We start from the raw sequence: 6845 nt of genomic DNA, 5'->3' as shown, positions 1-6845 counted from the left end.
GGGGAAAGGGCACCCCCACCCTTCGGAGGATCTGCTCTCAACACCCGGACCCTATCACGTTAGCAGGTATGAACAGCACAGGGGAACTGAAAGCGCCCCCTGTTGAAAGGAGCACCCACCCACAGGGTGGAAAGGGGGCCTGATCACCCCCCTGGGAGGGACTAGAAGGGGCAGGGACCCACAGGAGCCTGAAATAGGCTGGTGGCAGCGATTGCTTGGTACACAGGTCGACAAGCATATTAGGGCTTAGAAGGGAAATTTGTGAAGGTCATTTAGGAGGTGTATCCATGCCGTCTCGGGGAAAATTATTACCAAGCAATCACCAGGGGATTTTTAGGATAGGAAACTGGTCCTTGTATGCTCATATTCTGCCCTCCCCCAGGAGGTGTCCTGCCTGCCGTGAAATTCTTGACCCCCTCGGAATTGTCAGGCTAGAAGGAGGGGGATACATAAGTGAGTATGAATGGCTTTTCCAGAGACGGCCTGGGACGTGGAATATTTAACCCATCTGTTTTCATCCGCACCTGATCAAGCCCACCGAGGCAGAACGGACTTTAAGGGAGAAACAGTCTTGGACCACCTGGTGTTCTGGTTCCGCCGTGCTGACTGGCAGATGAAGACACGCCCATCCCCCTTCTCCCTCTGGGACCTGGCAGGATTTGGACGAGGATGACCTGCCCCTCCCCCATACTGGATGATGACGCGCCCGCGGGCCCAGTGCTCCACCAGGACTGGAGGCCGCCTTAATGCCCGATCCAGGGCCAGATGAAGTTCCTGCAGCAGCTGCTGCTCCTCCGCCAGCTCTCCTGGAGGTCACAGAGCCGCCACCTCGGCAGGCTCCGTCCCGGTGGCAAAAGCCTCTGTCCAACATTTCCTGGATCCGGCTCCAGCCGAACCGCCCAAGCTATACCCGCCTCTCCACTCCCGGTGAGTACTGACAGGAAGGGGAAAGGAGACACCAGAGTCAAACAGAGGCTGCGCTCTGCCAAGGAGCCAGAGGAAAGGGCCCCGCTACAAATACCCCTCAGAGAGTTACAGCAGCCTCTGGTTCAGGGGACAGACGGCCACCACCGTCAGCCCTCCGTAGCCTATTATTACCAGATTAGGGTAATGGAGACTATTTTTCGAACCCACCGTCCTACATGGGATGACATAATCCAACTTCTAGTCTCTCTCTTCGGCACTGAGGCCAGAAAATGGCTAAGAGAAATGGCACCTGGGGGTGCTGCAAACCCGAAGCGATGGCAGAACTCGCCACCCCAGGTGAGAGGCCCAACTGGGACTGTAATACAGAGGGAGGGAGGGGCCGCCTGGAGAGACATCGGGCAGCTATTTTACAAGGCCTCAAGAGGGGGCCCAAAAACCTATGAGTATGGCAAAATCCTCCAAAGTGATTTTAAGGGAAAGCCAATCACCCTCTGAGTTCTACGAAAGACTGTGCGAGGCCTATAGACTTTATTTGCCAATAGATCCAGAGGCTGCTGTGTCTCAGATGGTGATAAATGCAGCCTTTGTGTCTCAAGCCTACCCCAGAAATGTCAGATGGGGGGGGGGGACTCCAAGTGACTCATGAATTTTTATACATCCCTAAATGGCCAGTACCTTTGTTGGGAAGAGACTTGCTGTCTAAATTGGGGGCACAAGTGACCTTTCCCCCCACGAAAGACCCACTCTTCGAGTGGGCTCAACCCCCTATTTACTCTTCTTCTAGGTAACCCCTCAAGATGAATGGAGGTTGCACAATCTCCTGGAAGGGAAACCGGACAGGCTAAACAGTGGAGAGAGAGAGTTAAGTAAACATATTCCCTGAGGTCTGGGCAGAAGACAATCCCCCCAGGCTTGCAAAACAAGTCCCACTTGGTAGAACTCAAACCCGGTACAGTGACGCCAGCACCTGCCTGGACCTTGCTAAGCCGTTTACTCTTTATGTGACTGAAAAGGACAAGGTGGATATGGGATGTTGTCCCCAGACTATGGGGACCTGGGACAGACCAGGGACTTATCTCTCGAATCAGCTGGACACTGTTGCCACTGAGTGGCTGGGATGCTTACAGGCAGTTACTATGGTTACCTTACTGATCCAGGATGCAACCAAGCTGACTTTGGGCCAAGATTTAATCATAAAAGTCCCGCATGAGGTCAACACACCCTCCTGTGAGGAGACCCCCACGAATGGCTGTCGACATCCTGGATTACTCAATACCAGGGACTGTTATGTGAGAACCCCCATGTTACTATTGAGCCTTGTCAGGCCTTGAATCCAGCCACTCTCCTTCCTGTGGGAGAAGGTGGGCCCTCACATGATTGCAAGGAGATATGCCAGCAGACCTGACTTGAGAGACCAGCCAATCCCGGACCCAGATTTGGCCCTGTACACCAACGGCACCAGACTGGTGAAACGAGGACAATGACTGTCGGGATATGCAGAGTCACGGAAGAAGCCATCGCTGAGGCTAGCTCTCTGCCATCACACTGGTCTGCTCAACGGGTCAAACTATATGCTCTCATCCAGGCCCTCCAGCTGTCAAAAGGTAAGAAGACAAACATTTACACTGACTCCAGGTATGCTTTTGCCACACTACATGGACACGGGGCTCTGTATAAGGAGAGAGGCCTTCTGACAGCTAATGGAAAAGAATATCAAAAAAAGGAAGAAATTCTGACCCTATTAGATGCTGTCTGGAAACCAGAAAGGGTTGCAGTCATACACCGCCGAGGACAGCAAAAGGAGGATACCCCCTGGGCTCAGGGAAACAGACTGGCAGATAAGACCGCTAAACAAGCAGCCGAGGGCTTGAGGGTAACAAGTGAGGCCCCTATTAAAGCTCTCGTATTGGCGGAGCTGCCTGAGCTAACGCTAGACTCCCCAAAATACACTGAACCCCAAAACCAACTAGCCAAAGCAGAAGGGGCTATCAAGACTGAAAAGGGATTGTGGGGATTGCCAAGTGGCAAATTATTGGTACTGGAGGGGCTGGCACCCACTCTGGTAAGCCAAACACGCCAAGTGACCCACCTAGGCCATGATCAACTGGAAGAGCTAATTAGAAAATATTTCTTGGTTCCCCGCCTCTCTTCCCTATGCAGGACAGAATCTCAGAACTGCACTGCCTGCGCACAGGCTCTCAGCATGGACAAAAACCTCTGGGGATTCAGCTGAAAGGCACGCTGCCCTTTGAACACCTGGAAGTGGACTTCACTGAAGTGAAACCTCACCGACACTACTGTTACCTGCTGGTCGTGGTATGTACGTTCTCGGGATGGGTAGAAGTTTTTCCTACCCGGACTGAAAGAGCATCAGAAGTAGCCCAGTGCCTGCTTAGGGAAATAGGTCCCAGATTTGGGTTTCCTACCAGCATTGGATCAGACAATGGCCCGGCTTTCATACCTGATTTAGTACAACAAGTAAGCAAAACTTCAAACATAAAATGGAAACTGCACACTGCATATAGGCCCCAGAGTTCTGGGATGGTGGAGCGAACCAACTGGACACTTAAAAGAGACACTCTCCAAGTGGATCATAGAGACTGACTGCTTCTGAGTGGACTTGCTTCCGATGGCTCTGCTCAGACTCAGGATGACCCCATGGTCCCATGACTATTCTCTGCATGAAATTGTGTATGGGAGTCCCCCTCCCATAATAAAACAGGTGTCAAAAAATTTGCCTCAGGTAAAATCACTGCAGATGGTGATTGCAGCAATGAAATTAAAAGATGCTTACTCCTTGGAAGGAAAGTTATAACCAACCTAGACAGCATATTAAAAAGCAGAGACATTACTTTGCCAACAAAGGTCCGTCTAGTCAAGGCTATGGTTTTTCCAGTAGTCATGTATGGATGTGAGAGTTGGACTATAAAGAAAGCTGAGCGTCGAAGAATTGATGATTTTGAACTGTGGTGCTGGAGAAGACTCTTGAGAGTCCCTTGGACTGCAAGGAGATCCAACCAGTCCATCCTAAAGATCAGTCCTGGGTGTTCATTGGAAGGACTGATGCTTAAGCTGAAACTCCAATACTTTGGCCACCTCATGCAAAGAGTTGACTCATTGGAAAAGACCCTGATGCTGGGAGGGATTGGGGGGCAGGAGGAGAAGGGGACGATAGAGGATAAGATGGTTGGGTGGCATAATCGACTTGATGGACATGGGTTTGGGTGGACTCTGGGAGTTGGTGATGGACAGGGAGGCCTGGCGTGCTGTGGTTCATGGGGTCGCAAAGAGTCAGACACAACTGAGCGACTGAACTGAACTGAAAGGGGGATAGGATTTCGCAGCAGATGGAACTGCGTAAGGTAATAAATCAGGTAACTAAGTTTGTACAAGTAAGGGGGCCGTTCCCCCTTGGGGAACAGATTCATGAGTTTACGCCTGGTGACCAAGTATGGGTCAAAGATTGGAAACATGATTTACTAGCCGCTCAGTGGAAGGGCCTGTATACTGTTATTCTAACTACCCCTACTGCAGTTAAAGTTGCAGGTATTGCCCCTTGGACCCATCATACAGGGGTGAAGAGAGGAAACCACACAGACCCCAAAAATGCTGAGTGGACTGCGCAGAGGGACCCCACTGACTAAGATCATCCTTAAGAAGAAGGAAAAGAAGATCCCGGACGAGCCCCTTCAGGATGAAGCCGCATGATCAACTCCTGCTGCTTGGCCTCATCAACGTGCACATTCCTATGCGGACTTCATAACACCTCCAACTGTTGGGTATGTGGGGCTATGCCTCTGTCTGTGATGGATGGACTTCCCTGGTGGGTGTTACCGCTCCACCAAGAAGATTTTAAATCACTCTGCTCTTTCCTGGGACGACCAAAAGAGACTTTCCTTTCTCTTGTCGATCATAATCTCCCCCTGCTCTCTTGGTGTAAGCCAGACCTATCTGAGTCAATAGACTCAGGTCATGGGGTTACATATTATGTAAACACCAGTTTCACAGAAGTAACAAAAGCAGTAATTCAAAATAGAATGGTTTTGGACATTCTCACAGCTGTTCAAGGAGGGACCTGTGCTATAATTAAGGTTGAATGTTGTGTATATATTCCTGATTTATCTGGCAATGTATCAGCTGCTTTAGATGATATGACAAAAAAAAAAAAAAACCAGGTAAAACCAATGTCAATTGAAAACATTCCTTTCTGGACTTCGGTACTATCTTGGGTGAAGGGTGATTGGTGGAAAACTCTATTTACCATTGTTATAGTTGCCTTGATAGTTCTGCTCTGTGGACCCTGCATTTTACAATGTATTACGAACTTTGTAACCCAAAGGTTGGTGTCATTCTCCCAAATTGGCGGTCGGAGAGCCAGACTGCAATATATCCCTATGAATGACACTCATTCTATGAGTTAAGAGCGTCAGGAGTGGGGAATAAGGAGGGAAGAGGACAGGCTCCATCCTGAAAGCAGGGCTCCGTCTTGGGCCGGACTGTGGACTTTGAGCTCTATGCCCAGTGTCTATGGAAACGACAGACCAACTGGAAAACCAGGCCCCCCTAGATGGAAGAGCCCCAGGGCTCTCCGTGGCTAAAAGAATACCCTAATTATCTGTGTAACTGAATAGAATCATACATTCTATATTTGCTTATTGGGGTATGACCACAGGCCTATTGATAATTGTCCACTGTTAACTAGGCTTAAGGCATATGCAACATGGGTTAACTTTGATTGTCAGGGAATTTGGGGAGGTCGGTCGGTTTGAGCAAGTACACTTAGGGTATATAAGGTTTTCACAAAAACTGGTCTGGGTCCTTGGCTAAGAGGAGACTCTGCCCTGGGCCCGCCGGTGTAATAACCTGCACTCCACTATCTGCATTGTCCTTCTGAGTGAGTTTGTTTCCCGGAACGCATGGCTACAACAATATTAGAACACAGCAGAGGTTCTCTCAGGCTGTTGGAGTCGTGGTTGGTTGAGGCTCTTTCCTACTCTCTGCTCACCGCATTTCCCCTGTTTTCTACCTGCAACTATTGTATTCCATTCGTAATTTCAGAGGGGAGGTGGTGACAACAAAAACAAAGCCAGTGGGACTTCCCTGGTGGTCCAGTGGTTGGGAAACCACCTTGCAATGTAGGGGATGTGGGTTCGATCCCTGGTCAGGTAACTAAGATCTACATGCCTCTGAATAGCTAAGCTCATGAGCCCCAGCTAGAGTGTCTGTGCAGCATCAAAAGATTCTGCATGCCACAATGAAAACCCGACATAGCCAAATAAATCAACAGTAGTTTCACTACTTCACTATAAAAAGCAAACAAACAAAAATAACTGGGGGAAAAAAAAAAGAAGCCACTGACTGCACCCCTGGGACAGTCCCACCTGGGATGGACCTGTAGGTGTTTGTTTCCACCAATCAGCTTGATGGATAGGGTTATAGTATTTGAATTTCTGCTTTTTCTTTTTTTGGATGTCAGATCTTAGTTCCCTGACCAGGAATTGAACCCACGCCCAGGGCAGTGAGAGCGCCAAGTCCTAACCACTGCACTGTCAGGAAATCCCCTTGAGTTTCTGCTTTTATCACTGGAGAAAGACATGTTTTACAGTTGTTAACTATTTATTGGATGAATCAACAAATAAATGAATATTCATCAGGAGCCAGGGACACAGTCCCTCCCTTGGGGTGTCCATCATTGCTTTGGCTCTTGACAACCTGACCTGCTTTCTGCTTAGATTTGTTAGGTAGTTAGAATAGGGGAAAAAGAGTCCAAAATGGCGGTGGCTAAAAGACCTGGAAGGGAAAGCCCGCGAAAATAGAACAAAGGAAGGTCTGAGGACCTGAGTGAGGACCTCAGGTAAAACAAACAACACTCCTGGCTGGTCCAATTTACATAAGACAGGCCCAGGGACAGAGAAACA

The sequence above is a fragment of the Cervus canadensis genome, chromosome 1 (assembly GCF_019320065.1).
Source record: "Cervus canadensis isolate Bull #8, Minnesota chromosome 1, ASM1932006v1, whole genome shotgun sequence".
Lineage (NCBI taxonomy): Eukaryota > Metazoa > Chordata > Mammalia > Artiodactyla > Cervidae > Cervus > Cervus canadensis.
This window is presented reverse-complemented; position numbering follows the sequence as displayed.